The 19717-nt window shown below is 42.0% G+C and overlaps 1 long non-coding RNA gene across 1 annotated transcript; it reads left to right on the top strand.

Annotated features, from left to right (window-relative positions):
- The first annotated feature begins 11 nt into the window (after positions 1-11).
- LOC111939639 (uncharacterized) lies at positions 12-9155 on the top strand. The gene is made up of 2 exons (XR_002869311.2): positions 12-142; positions 3567-9155. It is a non-coding gene; the product is annotated as an uncharacterized LOC111939639 (long non-coding RNA).
- The last annotated feature ends 10562 nt before the right edge of the window (positions 9156-19717 follow it).

Raw genomic sequence — 19717 nt, 5'->3', positions numbered from 1 at the left:
CTTTCTAATGCACACCAGCTGTGTCATATGCCCCCAGAAGGGAGGCAAGTGCTCATGTGTCCCTATTGCTTCAGGCTCCACCCTTGCTGGGATCCTGCCTGCTTAGAGGGACCCTATTGCCTGCAGCTAGGACTGCTGCTAGGTAAGCAAATAGGAATGGCATGTTCTTCCCTTGGGAAAAGAGTGAGAGGTGAAGGATGGTCTTGTGACTGAGACACTGAGCTGTGACTCAGAGAAATAAAAATTTCTGTTCCAATCGCTGCTGCTCAATTCTTGAGTGACCTTGATAAGTCACAGCTACTGTTTCAGTTCCTGGTTTTGAGCTGGGGAGATAATGCTTTCTTGCTCCTTTGTCTGTGTCAGTGTTCAACTTTTTGTGCCATGGACTTCCCTCAATAATATGTTTGTGTGTCATCCAGCAGAGCTAGCCCTTAACTCTGGGTGAGCCTTTAGGTGCTGTTATGGTACCCCTAAGCAGGACCAGGAGTGGAGCCTGTGGAGTGGAGCAGGCATAGGCACTGCACTGATTCTGACAGCTTCTTGCTGGTCCTGTTCTGCTGGTGCATTTTGACTCAGCAAAGGCTGGCACAGTCTCTTGAGTGTGAACTCCCTGCTCTGAGCTATAAATAACTCCTACAAATGGATGAACACCAGGTGCTAAGCATTCACTGTCAGATGCTGCATTGTAAGTGAAGGCAAAGAGTTAACCTACTTTGTGTACCTCATCCAGGATGTTGAGGTGTGCTCTCAGTTCTGCTGACACAGGCCTGAGGAGAAAAGCTACATCAACCTGTATAATCCTCACAACAGAAGGCTTATGTGCCATCATTTGGAAGGCTACAGAAGTGCCAAATGCCCAATAGTATTTGGAAAGGAGCTGATGGCAGCAAAGTAATGTCTGTTTTGGAAATTACATATAAAATTCTTATAATTGTGTAGGGGGTTGTCTAAAAAAAGGAAGTCACTTCTGCAAGACAGACAACACTCAGAAATCAGGTGGGACATGAAGGGAGAACATGTGTCCATGAAAAAGAGGTGTTTCTTCAGTAGAGTTCACTTAGTAGTAGGCTGGGCCATATCCTAAATCAGCTATTGAGGAAGGTTTGATGTCACTAGAATTCAACAGGAGAGTAAAGTCCTGTATGAAGGGGAACCAGAAAAAAAAGCAGTTTAAAGGCATGACCCAGTAAGATCCTGCTTCAGGATCTAAACCTGGGTGAATTCTTCTATTCCCTGAGCAGAATAAGGCCTGTGGGATTGGACAAGGTGAACTGTGAGGGCAAAACTGGAGGGAGGACAACAGAAAAAGAACTTGTAAAGAAAATTAATGGAATAATGGAGTAGGGATGAGAAGATTTGAGAGAGTGGGGTGAAGGAATGAAGTTAGGAAAAGACAAAAACCTGAGAGGAGTTGAAAAAAGAGATTTTTAGTGGCCTGTTGAGATGCAATTGTTGAGCCAGGTGTACCTTGAAGCACACCTTGAAAGATGTATCTGCAGCCCACCTGCTAGGTGTTGGAGAGGATTATCTTACACATTCCTCTTACCTTTTCATCTGGATTGGGAAAAGAATGTTACTAAGGCTCAGTTCTCCTCTTTAGGATCCCCGAACGCCGGAGCAAACTAAAACCAAACTGTTTTCCCAAACACACTTAGAAAGAGTGACATTTTTTCAGTGCCCTGAATTCCTTAAACTCCTTTCTCCCATTTGAATAATCCATACAAAGCTATGTGATTTCAGGTATATCTTGCTACCAGCAAAGGCAGATTTAGGGAATGAGATGGGTTTATAGAGATATCCTAAGCCTGGAAGGACAAGGCCTTCTTTCATCAGGAAATAGCTTCACAGGCTCTTCCTGTTGTTTTTATAGGCCATTTTGAAACTTGGTGCTGGCTTAGATCTAGTATGAAGCTTCAGTCTTTGCTTCAGTCTTTCACCCAAGCCAGCCACTCGCTGATTCTTTCTACTCAGAATATTGTGTGTGTGTGTGTGTGGTTCCTCAAGAGCAATTACCATCATATTTCCTTATTTTATTGGAAGTTTCTCAGTAGTCAGAGTTATGGGCTTAACTAAAGTTCAGCTTTCTTTTTATTTAGTTAGTGTAACTTTCCCTGATGGTTGCTGAGAATAGCTTTTAAACATGAAAGTTAGAAGTTTAAAAGCCAGAAAAAAAAATGAATAATTTTGAAAGAATAGTTTGAAGTGAATGCTATCATTACTAGTTGCCTAATTTGTGATTTTTAAACAGATTGTGTTTTTCAGAGATTCTGAAAAGGGAAAATGCGATGGTAGCCAGTGTATTTGTGTAATAAATTTTCTGCAGCATTTTAAGATAACTTAGGCAAATGTGTGATACAAACTGTCAGGTTACTTTCTTTCTGTGTATTTCTTTCCAAAAAGCTGTTTCTTTTAAAATAGAGTGGCCAAAACAAGCAAAAAACTTCACAAAAGTACCTTACTAATGGAAGCAAATATGAGGGCTTCTTAGAATTAGGCAATCTCCATAGATAAAAACTATTTCCTTGTATGAATGGGTCACACTGGGATGGCACATGTGTTCTGGCACTTCCATTAGCACACCTCCCACTTCTAAAACTCTTAAAAAGTTGTGGTATGCTATGGCAACATGTCAGAAGTTGTGCTGTCCAGGGGTCACCTTTGCCTCTGGCTCCTACAGAGTCCCCTGGTGAAGGACCATGACATTGTTCCACATATCCAGGTGTTTTACTTGGCCTTCCAGACAAGAAAAAATATCCAACCCAAATCAATCTTTGACCTCAGCATCGAAACCAATCAGACCTTAAAACACTTCCTGACTAAATTACCAACCTCTATTTACTGTTGCTTTTACCATAATTCATTAATAACATTTAAGAGCTTTCACTTTGAAAGCACCCCACTGGCTATTACAGGCCACACCACACATTGTGGAAATACAATTGCAGAACAACAACCATGCACTGGGTCCTGGCTCTGTCTGCCGTGCCTAACGAATCCAGTCTGCAAACCCAGGGAGTCTCAAGGTGTCTGTCCCCTCAGAGTCCCCAGGAGCAGCCAGCAGGTGTATCCTCACCTGCCTGCAACCTGCCAGCAGCCCATTCTCCTGCTGATGCTGCACTGCTCAGCCATGAGCTTTGGGGCAAGACCAAAGTGCTGCTGGCAGTGGAGGCATGGAGCTGGGACATGGATGTGCCAGGACACTTGGCCCAACAGATCCTTTCTTAGTTTTGCTAACACAGTGAGGAAAGCTCAGCTGCCCTTGATGCAAGGGCAAGCTGACTGCTGTGTCATTATTGATCCTTTGTGTAGGTTCCCAAATGTTCCACTTCCATCTGGTTCTGGATAGAAAAGGATCAGCCTCCAAACACAAGGTTGATGAAACCTGTTGCTTTCTCCTTCCTTGCAACATGAAGTGTCTGGTGATGTAATCAATAGGAGAGACTGTCCAGAATAGCAGAGATGCAAAAATAGTATGTCCTCTGTGTGTGTGTGTGTTTCCTCTGTGACCCCTTCCTGTTTCACAATATAGTCAAGGTGGGGTTTCTCTTGTTTCCCTGCTCATGCAGAAATCCCTGTAGATCGTCAAGCACCGTGTCAAATACTCCACATCTACCCAGAACCCAGATCCTGACTCCTGTGCAGTCTGCAAAGCCAGAAATCAAATCCACTGGGCAGCAACAATAGATGTTGCTCAGCTAGAAGACTAGACTCACTATCAAGAAAGAAATGAAAAATTATTGAAATTAAAAGCATTTATCTAAAAAGCCCATTGGATGCTATACCCCAGGCTATCTGGCACCACAGTCAGTCTCCATCACAACAGCATCCACACAAGTTGTAATCAGGACCAAGTGGTCACACTGGTGGCTTCTTTCCACACCTCCCAGGCTGCAGCAAAATAATAAGAGCATCTCTTACATTTCATATTGTCTGCAACTTTAGAAACTTCAGCAGAAAACAAAATGGTATTAAAGAGGCTCTACCAGTGAAACAAAGCTGATTTTTGGCCTAAAGGGGATATGAATACAGATTTAAATGGTCATTTTGGTGTGTGCTTAACTCAAGTTACATCCATCCACAATCATCCACACTCTTTCCATGCTGGTGCTTATCTGGGCCCATTTTCTGGCATTTCTGGTGTTTTTCTAGCTCACCTTTCTGCACTTGAGAGCTGGCAGCACAGAGAGCACAGGGGTGACCTGAAAAAAGAGGGAGGAGTACAGTTATCCAAGCCCAGAGAGAAGGATACAGAAACAACACTTGGCAGGAATACAGAAGTCTCAGTAAAGAAATAGAAGGCATAATGAGACCAGCGGACCTACAGTGTAGGGCCAAAGCTCTTGGAACCCAGGATTTATGATGCCCCATCAGTTATGAGAAGGGTGGACTTTTTTCCTTATTTCTTTTTTCCTAAATAGATGGTATATTATGACAAGACTCCCTTGGCAGTGGATTTGCATGAATAATGTGGCTGTACTCTACCCAAGTAAATCATATTTTGTTCTCAAACATTCCCAAATGGTGTTTGTGCAATTCTGAAGTCTTAAAATCCTACCTGCCTGGCAAAAGTTTGACTGCAATGATCAAAAGGAAGTGAAGCATCCTGTAGGACAGGAAACCCTCTTGAGGACTCCAAGAATGTGGAGATCCCAGGGCTGCCCAGAAGAAACTTCACCCACTGTGTTTCTGAAGCTACTTCTTGGTTGGCAGCAGCTGTTGGATACCATGTGACACCATGACAGACCAAATTGCTTCAGGAAATAGAAAACTGTCAAGCAGATGCTGCTAGGACATTCATGGTGGGAGGAAGTACCAGGATTTTTTATTTAGGTACACCATTTTCAATAGTGACACTCTATAAAAGGCATTTTTAAAGAGCTGCTCTGTCGTTGCCTCTACAGAGCATCAGAAAACATCTTCAGAGGCGTAGGGCTGCAAGATACCACGTGAGAACATTGGATCAACACCTGAGCAGGGTTCTCTTTGTCGTCTTCTGTCCAAATTCTGACAAGTGGAGCTCAAAAAGAATGAACAAGCAGGAGCACAGAAAAGTGGAATAAATAAGTAAAGTATTATTTTGAGTCAGTGAGAGAATAACTAAAAGAAACATGCTGAGCTATTTATTTCTAAAAACTTAGTCAGAGAAAGCAGTTACCAGGCAGCAAACAACTCATAAGCTGAGTATCTCTAGAAAGGGAAGTGCTATTAAAGTGGTTTGTAACTGATTAAACTGGAAATTTTTATTTTTTATTTTCAATTTGATGTTTTATCATTGCTAACAGGAAAAACAGAGAGGATGCTGTGGTAACTCAAAGCTTCTGGTGTGACTAAGGTACTTAAAGTGGCCCATATGGATTCCAGACCACCCACCTACCCACCCCAGCCCTTAGTCAAGTCAAAACAAAGCATTACATTTTTGAAGAGTTGCAGCAATGGCAAAAAAATACAGGCCTCCAAAAAGCTTGTTATTAGACACTGCCAAGATAGCTTTTTTACGATAATTTCTGTTAATTTGGCAACATAAATAAAATTCCGGTATTTTTATTGCGGTACGTGATGTGGAGCAGGTGTTTGGCAGGTGTTCTTCCTTAGGACTCATCTCTCAGGTGTAGGAGATGAAAGGGGCAAGACATGGTGACATCTTCCCATGGGTGCACATTCTCACACATTCATCTCAATGAGGCAGATTCTTCCCTCTACAATGTGGTAAAATGGGAATAGTCCTCTAGAAATTACTGGCACAGACCCAGCATGAGGTCATCACTGAAATGTGAGGTCATGGACAGCTGCTCCTTATAGAGCAGCAAGAGACATCCTGCTCCCAGACAGCTGAGTTTCCACAGGAGGACAAAAATGTCTGTGGTGTGTGGCCAGGACTACTGCTCCTGCACATTCCAGATGGTCTACTGTGAAATTTTCTAACCCAAATGATCTAAGAGCCTAATTGCCATTTACATATAAAATTAGACTCCTGAGCAGTTTGTGCTATGCCTGCAATTAGTCCTACAGCTGTTAGGTTTCTAGTTTTGAAAGCAGTGCCTTTATTATGTCCCCAAAGATGGTGCTTTCTCCAAATGTGGCTTGTTGGCTGAAGGCAAAGTGCCCACTGGAGGGTCAGTCAGGGCTGTCCTCAGAGCCTGATACAGCACCCTGTGAAACACCTTTGCAGAGCATTTCTGGAGGCTGTTGTGACACTCAATAAACTCTTGCACCGAACTCTCATGGCTCTATTTTCAGCAGGTGTTCTTTCATTATAGCAGGCAGCACTTGTGATTTTCTGACTCTGAAGGCCTTGAGGTCCCGGTGCACCTCTGTGCTCACGCTTCTGTTGGGACACATCATATTTTACTTCTGCTCTTATGGGGATTCCTCTTTCTTTAGCCAGAAACTTTTGAATAGGATGAGCTCTATGACACAGTCTACATCATGCTGAATTTGTTTGGATTTTTTTGGGTCCAGGTCTGGTAAAAACAGATAAGGAGGTTGAGCATTTCAAGGAGAAGTTTATAAGAGTGATTAGTTTCACAAACACACAAAAAAAGAGAAACTATAGAAATGTTAGTTTTATACCAGGAATCAAGAAAATAGGTGTCTTTTGTATTTCTAGATTTTTTTCTGTAATCATCTGAGGTGAGGTACAGAGGTGTTTTCCTCTCTGGAATTGTTCAGCTCACACTATCCTTGTTATCCTTGCTGTCATCCCGTAGCAATTAAGTAGGGAAGGTTCATAAGGTAAGTGCTGGCTGGAAAGTGAAGGAGCATGGCACCAAGTGTTGCCCCTCTGGCTGCTGTGGGGTGAGGTGGCTGTGGTTCATGCATCATCCCCGTGGTTCTGAAGAGCTGCCAGGAGCAGATGCTTCTGAGCTAATCCCAAGTCATTGACTGCCCACCTGCTTTCAACATTTGTCCCAGCCAAGCTCCTCCTTTAGGCTGTGGAAAGGATTCCTCAGTAGATGAAGGCAGGAGAAGTGCCAGGGTTAAAGGATCAGAGCTTGTGGGAGCAGTTTTGAGCTATTGGGACTGGACTCGCTGCCTGTTCCAAAATAATGGATAGCACTGCAAATTAGGGTCATTCTCTCCCTGCTGAGAGGATATTTTAGTGTCTTCCACAAGCAGTCTGATCTTTGAAACCTGATAACAATGCATTCTGGCTTCTCATGACAGAGAAGACACAAACCTGTAAAAGGGTCGTGGAGGGGCAGAGTTTTGGATCTTTTTTGTGTGGAGCTTTTTTGTTTCTGCCATTTAACTTGCACATGAGACATCCAGAGATGGGTATTAAGATGTGAATTATGACCCAGGAATGTCATACCGAGCAGAGCAAACTCCTCAGTGAAAGAAGAGAGGCAGAGAATAGCTGGAGCAAGAACAGCTCAAGGTCAGCTATGTGAAGAGAAGAAAAAGGGCTCTAGGTTTTTGAAGGCCAGTGGCTCCTGGGTGTAACTTCTGCCTGCTTTTCTCAAGTGGGACTGTAGGAAAGGATCCTGCATATTGTGACAATATTTCATGACAGCAAGTTTTGGGAAGCTCTCCAACACTGTGACAAGCCAAATCGCAAGAACTCTGATGGATGAATCTCCAAGTGCTGGAAATTATGTAGTTTGTCTACACAGAGAAATTGCAGAGGCTTTAAATATCCTGGAGTTAAAGCTCTGTGATCTCTACTGTGAATGAAGATTATATTTGTATAAAGGTGTATGATGCCAATACAACCCTTTCAGTATGTGGGGGGTAAAAAAAGAGAGAGAACACACTTCCAACTGAAATAGTTATGCCTGTAGAAGAAAAAAATTGCTTGGAACTACTTAGACAGAAAATGTTTATCATACCCACTAGCTCCAAAAGGCTGCATTAAGACTGTAATACGCTGGTTATGTCCTTTCTGCTGGTTTCTGCCACACTTGCTAGCTCTAAAAGACTGGAGGAAACTGGCCTGAAGGAGAAATCATTTGGTTTTTTTTCTCTAGCTCCTCAACAGACATGGCTGTGGAATTCCTTATTGGCAACAATATGTATTGTGGCTTTGGGAATTCACATGGGAGTGGATTTTAGGTTAAAAGTTACTTAGATATACTTAGCATTTTTGCTAAGTTTTTGCTCATTCTTGCTGACTTCCCAAGCAAACATGAATGATTCTGGATTTTCTCAGATCTTCTGAACCAAAATAACTTTTATTGGGCTAGATGGGCTGACTATATAGAGGTGTATAGTAACTTTCTGTACATACATACCTGGGCTTGGGCTTGAGCTCCACTCCAGTGGAGTGTAAATTGATAGTGGGGTATGAGTACCAGCATATTCCTAGATTAGCCTGAATTAATTTCATTTGCCTAATTCCAAATAGAATTAATCAAACATTTTTTAGGCAGCAGTGAAAGGAAGGGACTTCCTCAGCAGCACCTGCACCCTCATCTAGGAGTGCAGGGGAGGATATCTGCTACAAATGGATGGCACAGAGATGGCTGTCCTGGCAAAACAATAGTGTCCCAAAATAGTGTCTGCCAAGGACCCAGCAGAGGAGGGGGAAAAGAACAGGTGAATAGATAGGGTAGAGGTGTCCAAATAGATAATTCAGCTGACACAAGGGCTGGTATTCTGAAAGGGAAGCTTCGACTGCCTGACTGCCAGTTTCCCTGTCTGGTGAACAAAGAGTTTCAGTGTTGCTTCACCACGATGTATCTTCACCTTTTGTAAGACCTACAATGACATGAACTCACTAAACAGTCACTAAGCTTTGTCAACGTTAAACCTATTTGTAACCAGTTTACAGTAATGCTACTAATTTTATCCAAATCTCTTTTCTAGCCCATATAATTTAAGACAATGTTCTGTATTAGTCTGAGTGTGGATAACTGTACATTATTCTAGTTTTATATAAAATAACAAAGACCTGTGTAGTTCAGTAACCCACATGCAGGAAAAGGAATATAGCTTAACTCTCTCACAGCAAATTGCTGTGTTTGACTGTAGCAGCCCTGCCTCAGTTTCTTCCCTGTAATGAGACCAGACCTGTTCCTGTCCAGGGCTTACATGTTTCTGAATGACAGACAAGAGCTAAAAGTTGAAAGCAGCTTTCTTGCTTGCACTAGGAAAGTTGAAGTCCACAATGTAAGCTGCTTATCATCTGAAATATTTATGCATTCATCCCTATAAAAGCACCTATCTTGTCTGCAAAAGTACAGTGAAGCAAAATGCACTTCCTGCAGCTTAGAATGCGTATCAAGGGCATCTTCATTGATTATTGTGAATTTCAAATTATTTTCTTCTTTAGTTCACTTTACTGCATCTTCTGTCTTTAGAGAGCAGGTCAGCCTTCCTGGAAGGCACACAAAACCTCACTGAATGCAGTGCTTACAAACAAGGTGCATTGTATAAAATTACTTCCAGTGTCAAATATTTTACATTAAAATTGTCCATCCAGTGAACCCTTCTTACTCAAGTTTATTTTGATATTTGATGAGTTTGGGACAGTAAAAAAAGCAGAAGTAGATAGATCAAAATCCTACTTCATTTTTTGGGCTACTCTGTGTCAGAGTAGATATTGATAACTGGACCCTATGGATGGAAAAGGGAAGGGGGTATAATAATCTAAGCATTAGTCAAGATTTCAAAGACCTGTATTCAGTTCTTAACTGTCAAGTCATCTAAGTCTCTTCATTATGCATCTATGAAACACTTTCAACAGCTGTAGCCTTTTTCTGTAAGAAGTGCATGCATCAGCACCAAGAAAATATCTGGGTATCATACAGCTGTGCCAGCCAGTAATGCAAGCAATGTATTGAACAGCATTATCAAAGAAAAAATTTCCCCATTTGCCGTATTAAGCTATGGGTCTTAGAAATGGTGAAGGAGTATGATTTTCCTCTTCCATTGATTTCCAGCATTTTAGCATTTTTTGTAGCCTTCTGTAATCCTTTCAGGCTCCTTTCCAAGCCAGAAGATAACTCAGGTGTGCCTTCCATACTTTGCACACCAGATACAGCATCAGGGCACGTTGAAGAGGTGGTGAGAAAGTGTTGTGCAGATACATGAGGGAACAGGAAATTTCCCCTCATGTCTCTGTCTACCCAGTCTGCTGGAGAAAACCCAGAGCAGTGGAATGTCTCACTTGAGCTATTAGGAAATTGATGAAATTGAAAATATTCTCATCTCATCTTCCCTGAAGCCTCTCTCTAGTCTTGGCTGAAATTGCAACAAATGTTTTCTTCGCTTGGAGGGCAAATAAAAGGGGAAGGCAAAAAGTGGGAAAATAAAATTATCTTTAAAATGTAGTTGGAGCTGATGCAGTAAATTCAGCTGCTCAATTGCTGCTTTGCAATTGTTTGTTGTTTCTGCCATCACCCACTAATGTAGTTGAAAGGCTAACTACTGAAGTCATTGAATACCTTTTGATTTATTCTCTCCTCTGTTTTATATCCAGTATATATATTTTCATAAGTTGGGCTGTCATTACAGTGAAGGTGAAATTTCTGTCCTTTTATTAGAGAACAATTTTATAAGAAAATAAAACCCCAAAATATTTATAGTCTCAATTGCAGTGTATCTGAGTATACCTATAGTCTAAAAATACCGATTTTAATTAGCGACCTCTTCGGGGTGAGGAGAGAGCTCCATTTTTAGTTACAAGGTATTGGTGGAGGTGGAACTCCAGGACAGTTTCAGGGCATTAAGTAGCACGGATTTTGGTAGCACATTTCCTAGCCCAGCAGAGGAGTGGGGAGGGTTCCTGACTGTGCTGTTCCACCTCACAACACACTTGCACTGTAACTACAGAGTGACTGAGACATCTTTAAAACCACAGTGTTCTGTATTAAAGATCCCAGTGATGGCTAAGTGACTAAAACACAGAGGAGTAAGAGCTGCTAGACTGCTAGAACTGTAAGACTGCTAGAACTGCCTACTGTTATGGGGAAGCAATTATGTACTAAATACCTGAAGGCAGATATATTTGACAGAAAGAACTGGAACTGGGCTTATAAAGAATAACTGTGAGGTAGTCAGAGATATAAATCAAGTTTTTCAAACAGTTATATTAGAGAATTCTTCTTTCAGTTCTGCTTTTGTGCTCCCATTGGCCTGTGTGTGTATATTCCTAAAGTGAAAGGCAAGACGAAACTACTCTGTTGAATTATTTGCTAAAACTGTAGTCTGTCACATTCTGCTGTTTGACTAGCCTTGTTGGGCAGGGTTAATATTGCTTTGAAAACTGAATTTAAGGTTATCTGATTCACAAAACCTCAATCTTAAATATTGTATTAGGGAAGTGGGTGGGTGGGAAGGAGCTTTTATCTTGCACAATGCTATAAAATTGTAATTGAACAGCAGTTGTGCTTTGTTAGTTCTATTGTTCTGAAATTGTAATGATAGAAGACCATTTCCTTGCTTGTACCCAGATACATCCAGAGGCTACTGCAGGGCAGCTTGGGAAGAAGCTACCATGTGATACCAGGAGTACTGGCCTGTGTGCATGCTCTGACCTTAAAATAAGTTTCAGTCATCTTGCTTCCTTTTCACTAAAGCTACGTCCCATCAAGCTTTCATTTACTGCTGCATAAGAACATGTAAGTGAGAAAACAGAAATATTAGCTTATTCCTGTGCTTGTGTAATAGTAGCTCTGCACTGTCTTCAGAAGAGCAATATCGTGTTCTGAGAGCAAAGGGGATCAGACTGGGATTCACAGGCTGTGGAATTTTCAATGGGGCCTAGAGGAGAAAGGTCAGTACCCAAGAGTCCATGGAGCTCCCTGACACCCTTGTGAAGGTACCATGTCCTGTGCTTATCTCTGCATTCCTAGTTACTAGCTCCAAATAGTTTAGGAACAGTCAAGTTATTGCTCCATGCTATGATTAGTATGATACACTGTTCATGTGCTATCATCTGGGACATCTGGGTCGTTTAGGGACACAAATAGCTATCAGCAGTAGGTTAGGATAGATGAAGGGCTTGAGCAAACTCTGCTGAAGCCAGTGTGAGTTTTTCCCATGCCTCTGATTTGAAGCTAGATAGAGACATATTTTGGCATGAAATGTATGCATATTTCTTAGTCAGTCTCCCTGTAGGAAAGCAGGGAAATAAAACGTTGAAGGAGGGCTTAAGAGAAACTTGTTCAGCTGTGATCTGTGGTGCACTCAGGCTGTGCTCTCAGGCATACCAGCTTATCTGTTCCAACTCCACTAACTCCATTTACAGTGTATTTACCTGTTACATTAAGGGACACAGAATGTTTGGTGGTTTGTCCTTTTAGATGTTCCTTCTCTTCCAGCTGTTGTCAAACACAACGAATTGTTACACAGCTTCTGAATTTATACTGTTGTATAACTGCATTTATAAGGGAAAGCCCAGTCTGAAATGAGCCTTGTTTCTCAATGGCAGGAGCAGTGGCAGCAGGTGCTTGCTAAGAATACCTCTGGAAGAATGAGAGGAAGAGCAAATATGCCTGTACATATCACTTTGCACACTGACACTCTTCCCAAGGCTACTGAGGAATAAAGCCAGCCAAGGCTGAAATTCAACAATCCTTCCATCCAATTTTATGAAGATTTAACCAGACCTGTGTGTTTGTCATGAGATTCATTTTAAGAAACAACTGCTTGAAAAAATCCTCTTTTTTTTTGCTGTCAGTCAATATCAGTTTGCTAGCCCAGTGGTAAACATTCACCTCCACCCTGTGTTTATGTTTTCAGCCAGTGGGAATTCACACCAAGTAGTCAGCACATCATTATTACTGGGAAATTGCACTATCTGTGTGCAGATGTTCCTGCTGTTAACTTGAAAATCTGGCTGTGTAGTGCCAGAAGCATTTATAAATCTGGGATTCTCTTCGTGGGTCTGCTGCCGAAGCCTGATAATTTGACTGTAGTTAGTGGAGACCTCGCAAAAGATACACCAGCAGGGCTGGTACAACTACTCTCAAAAGAAGTAGTTATTCATGTCACCAGAAGGAGCTGCTCAGGTGCATTTGTTGTAAGTCAGAAAGTGCCCTTGAAGGTAAAATCTTCTAAGTAGTCACAGAATAGGTGCAGCAGTGGTAGCAATTTCTAACAATGTCTTCAAGCTCTGGCCATAATTAGACTCTGTGTCATGGTGTCTGCCCTTGAATTTATACCTACACGTTGTAATGATGTGGTTTTATATGGATAACTCTCCACCAGGAACCAGAGAAGGATGTTCATTTACACTGCATATCATATAATTAAATCGTTGAAATTAAAATTAGTTTTGGCCACAGTACTTTGGGCTGATTTTTTAGTTATGTAAGAACATGGTAGATGCCACTTGTATATATTAGAAGAGGGGTGGGTATGAGATGGTAATGTTTACAGCTAATTAGCTTGTTTAGGCTAGATAATCTGGAAAGAATGAGAAGCTTCACAGGGTTATAGCCAAATCTGGGGATGGGCAGCAGGCTGTGCAAGTATGTGGGTGTATTAGTGAGTATTGGGGAGCTAGAGGCACACAGGATCTATTAACACATCTCAGATGAGTTAACTGCAGCCGCAGAGACAAAGCACTTTTACTACCACTGACTGTCTAATGGTGCTTCATTAGCACCATGCTTTTGAAATAAGTCCTATCTATTATGGATTGCAGGACAAATTTATATAATTTCTCATATTTTGCCCAGATATGCTCTCACAGGAAAATACCACATTCTGGATGATCTTGAGTGATCTAATCTGGCACAAAAATTTTTAAAAGCTAAAAAGCTTTATTGTCCATAGCCATTCTTCTGAATAGTTCACATTATTAACTTCATCTCCTTATAATACCACTTTTCAACAGGAAGCTATCAAGTGGATTCCAAGAATGTGGTCATCCTGACCCAGCTCATTCAGATTCATTTGTCTCATGATAAGAAGTATAGATAGAATACACCAGGTGTACAGAAGAAGATAAATAGTTCAGATGTCTATGTGGAACCACTGCAAGTAGATCTTTTCTCTCCAGTAATGTAATTTTATCTTGCTGTATCTAATTGCAGGTGGTTGCTGAATCTAATGATGAGATTGCTCTGTTTTCTGTCTTAACAATGTCTCTAAAGCCTGAAGCAATGAGAAAAAAATCAAGATTATTTAAAATTATCTGGAGTGACTGATTCCACTGTTGCAGAGAAGGATATTTTTCTTCAGCTTTCATAGATTTCAGTAGTTTGAAATGATATCGTCTTCTTTTATGGAAAAGTTCTAAATCCTCCTGTAAGTTGAGAAGACTCATGAATCGGTTTAGTAGTCAATCACCAACATGTGAGACAAAGACTGAACTAGTCAAGTATCCTCTTAGATACATTAGCCCCAAAAGCCATTTCTGACACTTCTAAAATATGAAATGACGATGTGATGCTTCTGAATTGGTGATAATTTACTGATTTACCTGTGATTTGTATGAGAATTTCTGTTGGCAAAAACAGACACAGCTGGTTGTCCTGCACTGTTAAAGCACATTGGTGGCCTCATATTCATGGTCAATGTGCCACCTGGAATACAACTTGGGAATCTCTTTGCCAGCCATAGACCTCTGATACTTGAGAAAGAGCTGGCTCGCCATCCAGCCACAGGTGTCTGTTCCATTCATACCTATCCCCATCTTTTAAATAATTCAGCAAGTTTGATCCCTGCACTAGAGGGCAGTCAGAGGCAGCTGCACCAGCTGGCAGGTGTGTCACAGCAGCCCCAGGAAAGGTGGGACAAGTCTCAGGACCTGCCTTTTTGTTCTCCAGCCCCTTAGAATTTGCCCTTTACCAGGGCCAGGAATGAGCAGCACAGGCACTGCCACTTGTCTTTATGAATGAGAAACTGAAGTTCAGTGACTGAAGGCCATGATTCCAGTAGGACAGGGCTTAGACAGCTGACACTGGTTTCAGTAAATGTTTAATGGCTTGTGATTGTCTGGAAAATCAGTGTGAATAGGTTTACATAGTCCCTTATACCATCATTGAATCCATCAAAGCATTTCTGTTTCCTGAAAGGCTTTGTGCTATTCACAAGTCCAACAGACCTGCTCCACACCACCTTCATAAACGACTGCATTCACTTGTTTGGAAGGTCCTGCAACATTCTAAATCCTGTTTGAATCATAAGCAAGACAATAGGAGTATCCATTCCCTCAGCTGCTTTCTCCCCAGGGCAGCTGAACATGCCTGGCTTCTGGCTGTGGGTTGGTATGGGCTGTGCCCTGTGGTGTGTGGCATGACAAGGACAAGGGATTTGGTGGACCCTTTTAGAGTGTGGGCTCCCATGAGACAGAGTTCACCCAATATTTGGAAAGGCAAGCCATCACGTAAGTGGGGAAGTGTGTGTGAAGCACAAAGCAGAAGTAAAACTGGAATTTGATGGCAATAGGTCTGGGATGCTGAGTATTTGATTTATTTAGGGAGAAAGGAATTATTCTCCCTCGTAGCCAGCACTGAATCATTCATGGAATTCTGAATTTGCCTCTTGAGAAGAGGGCATTGTCTGATGCCTCAGACAAGATACTAAAACTAAACTTGGTGGCTGCTAGTGTGACCTGGCCTAGCAGATCCTGTGCTATGTTGGAGGGAGAACTCTGGCAACAACCTGCTTGGATATTTCTGTCCTTGTGTGCAGCCAGATTTACAGCACCACAAACATGAGGAAATTATATCCAAACAGAACTTCACAGAAATACCGTGCTGTTAAGTGAATAGCAGCTTTTTATATAAAGAGCAGTTGACTTTGCAGACTGGCCCCAAATGGGTTTTGGGTGAGAGCTGGTTTTTTCCATCAAAAAGCTGAAAAAAAGGCAGAGAAATAGAGGGTGTGTTATCATCTCTGGTTGAGGGCCATGCCACTATGCCATCTTGTTCAATCCTCCCTCCTCCTTGGGCCCTCACATGAGCTGCTCAATACTGTCTGCAGCCCACGAGCTGCCAAACCTGGCTTTGCACCATCTGCACCAGCCAACCTTTTCTTTGGGCCTGCTGCTGCTGTTCAGGGTTCCATCAGTTCAAAAGACAAACACAGATACAAAGCATTACCAAGAGCAAAGCCCCATGTGGAGGGGACACTGTGCATCTGGACCATGTCCAGGTTGAGTAGGTCTTCCTTCACATGCTTAAGCAGGAACCAGGAAATATCTTCAGGAGATTTTTTTTTTCCCTAATTCCTGCTTATTCTATTTATAAAGACTGGCAATTTGTAAACATCCTCAAAGCACAAGGTACACTCTGAGATTTTGCTTTCTCAGGCTTCATGTATATTTACATTACAATAAGTCTAAATAAATAATGGGCAATAGTAGCATCTCTTTGCTCTGTTTTCTGGCTGGCATTTCCAGTCTGGTCTGGAACAGCTGAACCAGGAAGGGATTTCCACTGTTGTCAGGGGCTCTAAATGAATATTCCAGTGCCAGTCCTACATTTCTTTTATTTTTCATGCCCTAAACTCCCACCAGTTTCACTGGGTGCTGACACTTTCTGCCAATGGCAGTATCACATCCCCCAGCAGGGATCTATCTCCTGTGTTGAGCCTACAGGAGACTTATGTTTCATTTCCCTGTGCTGTGTGTAATCTTTTTCTGCAGCATAAAGACATAGGGAGTACAAAGCCCTACCATTCTGATTTCATAGTTTGTACAACACCTTTGTACTCTTCATTTCTGTAGGGGATGGCATGTGATGCAGGGCAGTGAGGAGGAGGAGGAGGAGGAGAGGTAGAGCCTTGGGAAGTGCTTGTTCTGATCACTGAGACTTAGTAGTTCTTGGGCATGACCAAAATCATTTTAAAATAAACACAAACTCAAATACTTCTTTAAAACATAAAGGTCCCTTTCTTTTGCTCCTTCCCCTTTCCCTTTCATACTTTTTTTTTTCACTTGTCTCCTTCTCCTTTTTATGTCTCCTCTCCTATGAGCACCAAAATTTCTTTCAACCTTGTCTCTCAAATTTTCAGGCATCTCTGGCCTCAAAGAGGAGCTGATGTGCCAAAACCCCAAGAGAGAGGTCTATTCTTACTGTATTTCTGGCCTATTTTTGTTGTGAGGAGATATGGGTGCCCTCTGAAGCTCTGAATGGTATCTAGGGTTTCAGATGTTTCCCCCAACCACTGTGGCACTTGTCCAGAGCAGATACTCTGTGTAAAGTACCTGTCTGCTTACAAGGGAAAAAGAAGTCATCACAGGGGTGATCTGCTGTCATTTTGGAGAGTGGAAGGGTAGGAAATGTCACTCTGCTTTCTCTTTTGTAGGGAAAACAGTGGGACAGCATATCATAAAATGACCACTTGAAAGGTAGTAAGGACAAAAGAACTGAACTCAGTCACACTTCAGGTCAGCTGGGTGCCAGGTTTTCTCTCATCCAAGGTATGTTAGCTGTTTCAAGCATTTTTCTTCATGGCAGTAATAGCAGACAAGGTTCATGAATAAGAAACTGGATGACAGAGACATAAAGAGGACTTCACAACACAAAGGTGGGGCTATTCCCAAGGAGAAAATGCTGGCCTGTAAAGCTCGACCTGGACCACTTTTGGATGAGGCAGCAGGGTACACAGTAGCGTAATTCCATCTTCCTAATGCTTGCTCTGGTGCTGACAAGGAGGCCTTGGGTAGTTGTGACTTCTGTAGCTTTTCCTGTAGCTTTGTTGGCCAGTTTAAAACCTGCCTGTGTCAGTGCAGGCTGAGGATGAAGATGTGATTTGGGTTGTGAAAGAAAGGGCAGACTCTGCAACACTCCCCGGCACTCCATGTCTTCTCTTTCTCCTGTATTACCCAGTACTGCCTCCCATTTGTCTGTCACCTTGCACCAAAAGTAGCATCATATCAGATTGATCCCTGACATATCATTTTGGGAGCATAGACATACTGGACTCCATCAATGAAATTTCTAGAACATGAAAAGCATCTTAAAAAAATTAGACAGTTATGCAGTTCCCTAAAACCCTTCATCGACCTGCATTAAGCCTTCCACAAAAACCTTCTTAAAAGCTCTGCAAGTCAAATCCTGCCTCCTCAATGCATTTTCCCATAGGATTTGCTGGGACTCAGATAGTGTGTTTAATTTAGAAGGCAAATACCACAGAGATGATGCCCAAGGACAGAAGTCCATGATATTGCCTTCATGGTGCAGAATATATCCAGGCTTGGGCAGAAGGGATGGTAGAGCAACAAGCCCTATTGTGTTTCACTGAGCTAAGAACCAGTTCCATGGCAGCATTTCTGTTGATTTAGGAGTAACTTTACATAGAACTTTACCAGACTAGCACTAAAATTCCAAACAAAGCCCTAAAACCTTTAATAATAATGCCTGGGTTTAAAGGAAGATGTATTTCACTTTTTTGGCCTCTTTTGCTTTCTTTTTTCTTTGGAAAAATGCCCAACAGAAACCATATGTGTTACTTGTACACAGTAGTATATAAAATGAGAAGACTTATCAGAAATTTTTCTCTTCTTGTCTTAGAGGTAGATTTAGCCCTGTAAAGAGATGCATTATTTATGGCATTAGCAGTTTGTTTCAATTTTAATCAACCACAGGATGCTATCCCAATATCATTTAACCTGTAATCATCTTTTGTCCAGAAGCCCAAATATTAGCATTGCTAATAAGAACTCACTAAGGTGGCACTCAGGGAGGGGGGTTTTGTCCCCTGAATGCTGCCAAGTAATTAAGTTATAATATATTCAGATATTTGAAAGGCTGCAGTCCAAGTACTCTCCCTAGTTATAAAGTGACTATTCTGGGAACTAACCATCCAGTTAGTACAATTACTTATTTCCAGTAACAGCAGGTCCAACCTGGTTCAAAGGTAAAATACCTGGTGATGTGTAATGGCATAGTCTATAGGGAAGTTCCTCTCTGAGAACAGCTATGATCACCTTGAAGCAAGTACATTAAAAATCCTTGAAGATTTGTACTGTACACGGTGTTGTTAGAAATGCTGCTTTTCTCAAATTCACATATTTTATTTAGGCAAAAAATGAATAGGCTTTTTTTCTTGACAAATAGATTGTGGCAATGTGTAGTGCAAAGCCAGCTAACACTGAACTGTAAAATGCCTGACTTAGCAGAGCTGAAGGGAACTCCAGGAAGAACATGTACTGTGCATGGTAATCTGGAAGTGTGCATATAAGCAAATGTTCTGCTACCATGGACATTTTAGATCTGAAATACCTGCGCAGCCTTTACATCAAAGGGTTCCTAAGTGCTTTATTATGCCGATCTATCTAATAATATTGAGCAAACTCCAAAGTACCAGTATCTGGTAAACATTCACTTACCCACCTCTGATATGGAGCAATTGTAGGAATCAATCCCAGTTACTCTCTAACAGCATGCAACAGACTAATTTCAGTTTTGGAGCAGGAAAGTTAGAAGCTCACACTCACACACGAAATGGCAGGAGAAAGTCTTGCAGCTGATATCCTTGCCATAGTTTTATGTGTACGAATCTCTCAGTCCTTCCAAAGGAGCAGAAGAGACTGAATGTGAGGTTAGGGGCAAGATCCTGAGTCCTGCTTGGGTCTGGGGACTGCCCTGGTGATTCTCATGGAGTGGAAGGTGGGGAGGTACACAAGCACTGGCCCAACACAAAGAGACCAGTAGCAGCTGAGGTCTCCTTGAGGGCACACAGAGCAGATGAAGGGTAACTGAGGGAGAGAACTGGGGACACAGACCTTCACTGGTAGGTGTGTGGCTTTGGGAAGGGGGTGAAGGAATGTGGTGTTTGCAAGGCCTCTTCACCAGTGTTGTCTGGTGTTGCACAGGTA

This window comes from Cyanistes caeruleus, chromosome 3 (assembly GCF_971803275.1).
Source record: "Cyanistes caeruleus chromosome 3, bCyaCae1.hap1.1, whole genome shotgun sequence".
Lineage (NCBI taxonomy): Eukaryota > Metazoa > Chordata > Aves > Passeriformes > Paridae > Cyanistes > Cyanistes caeruleus.
Note: the sequence above shows the minus strand (reverse complement) of the source record. Positions and strands in the feature narration are given on the sequence as shown.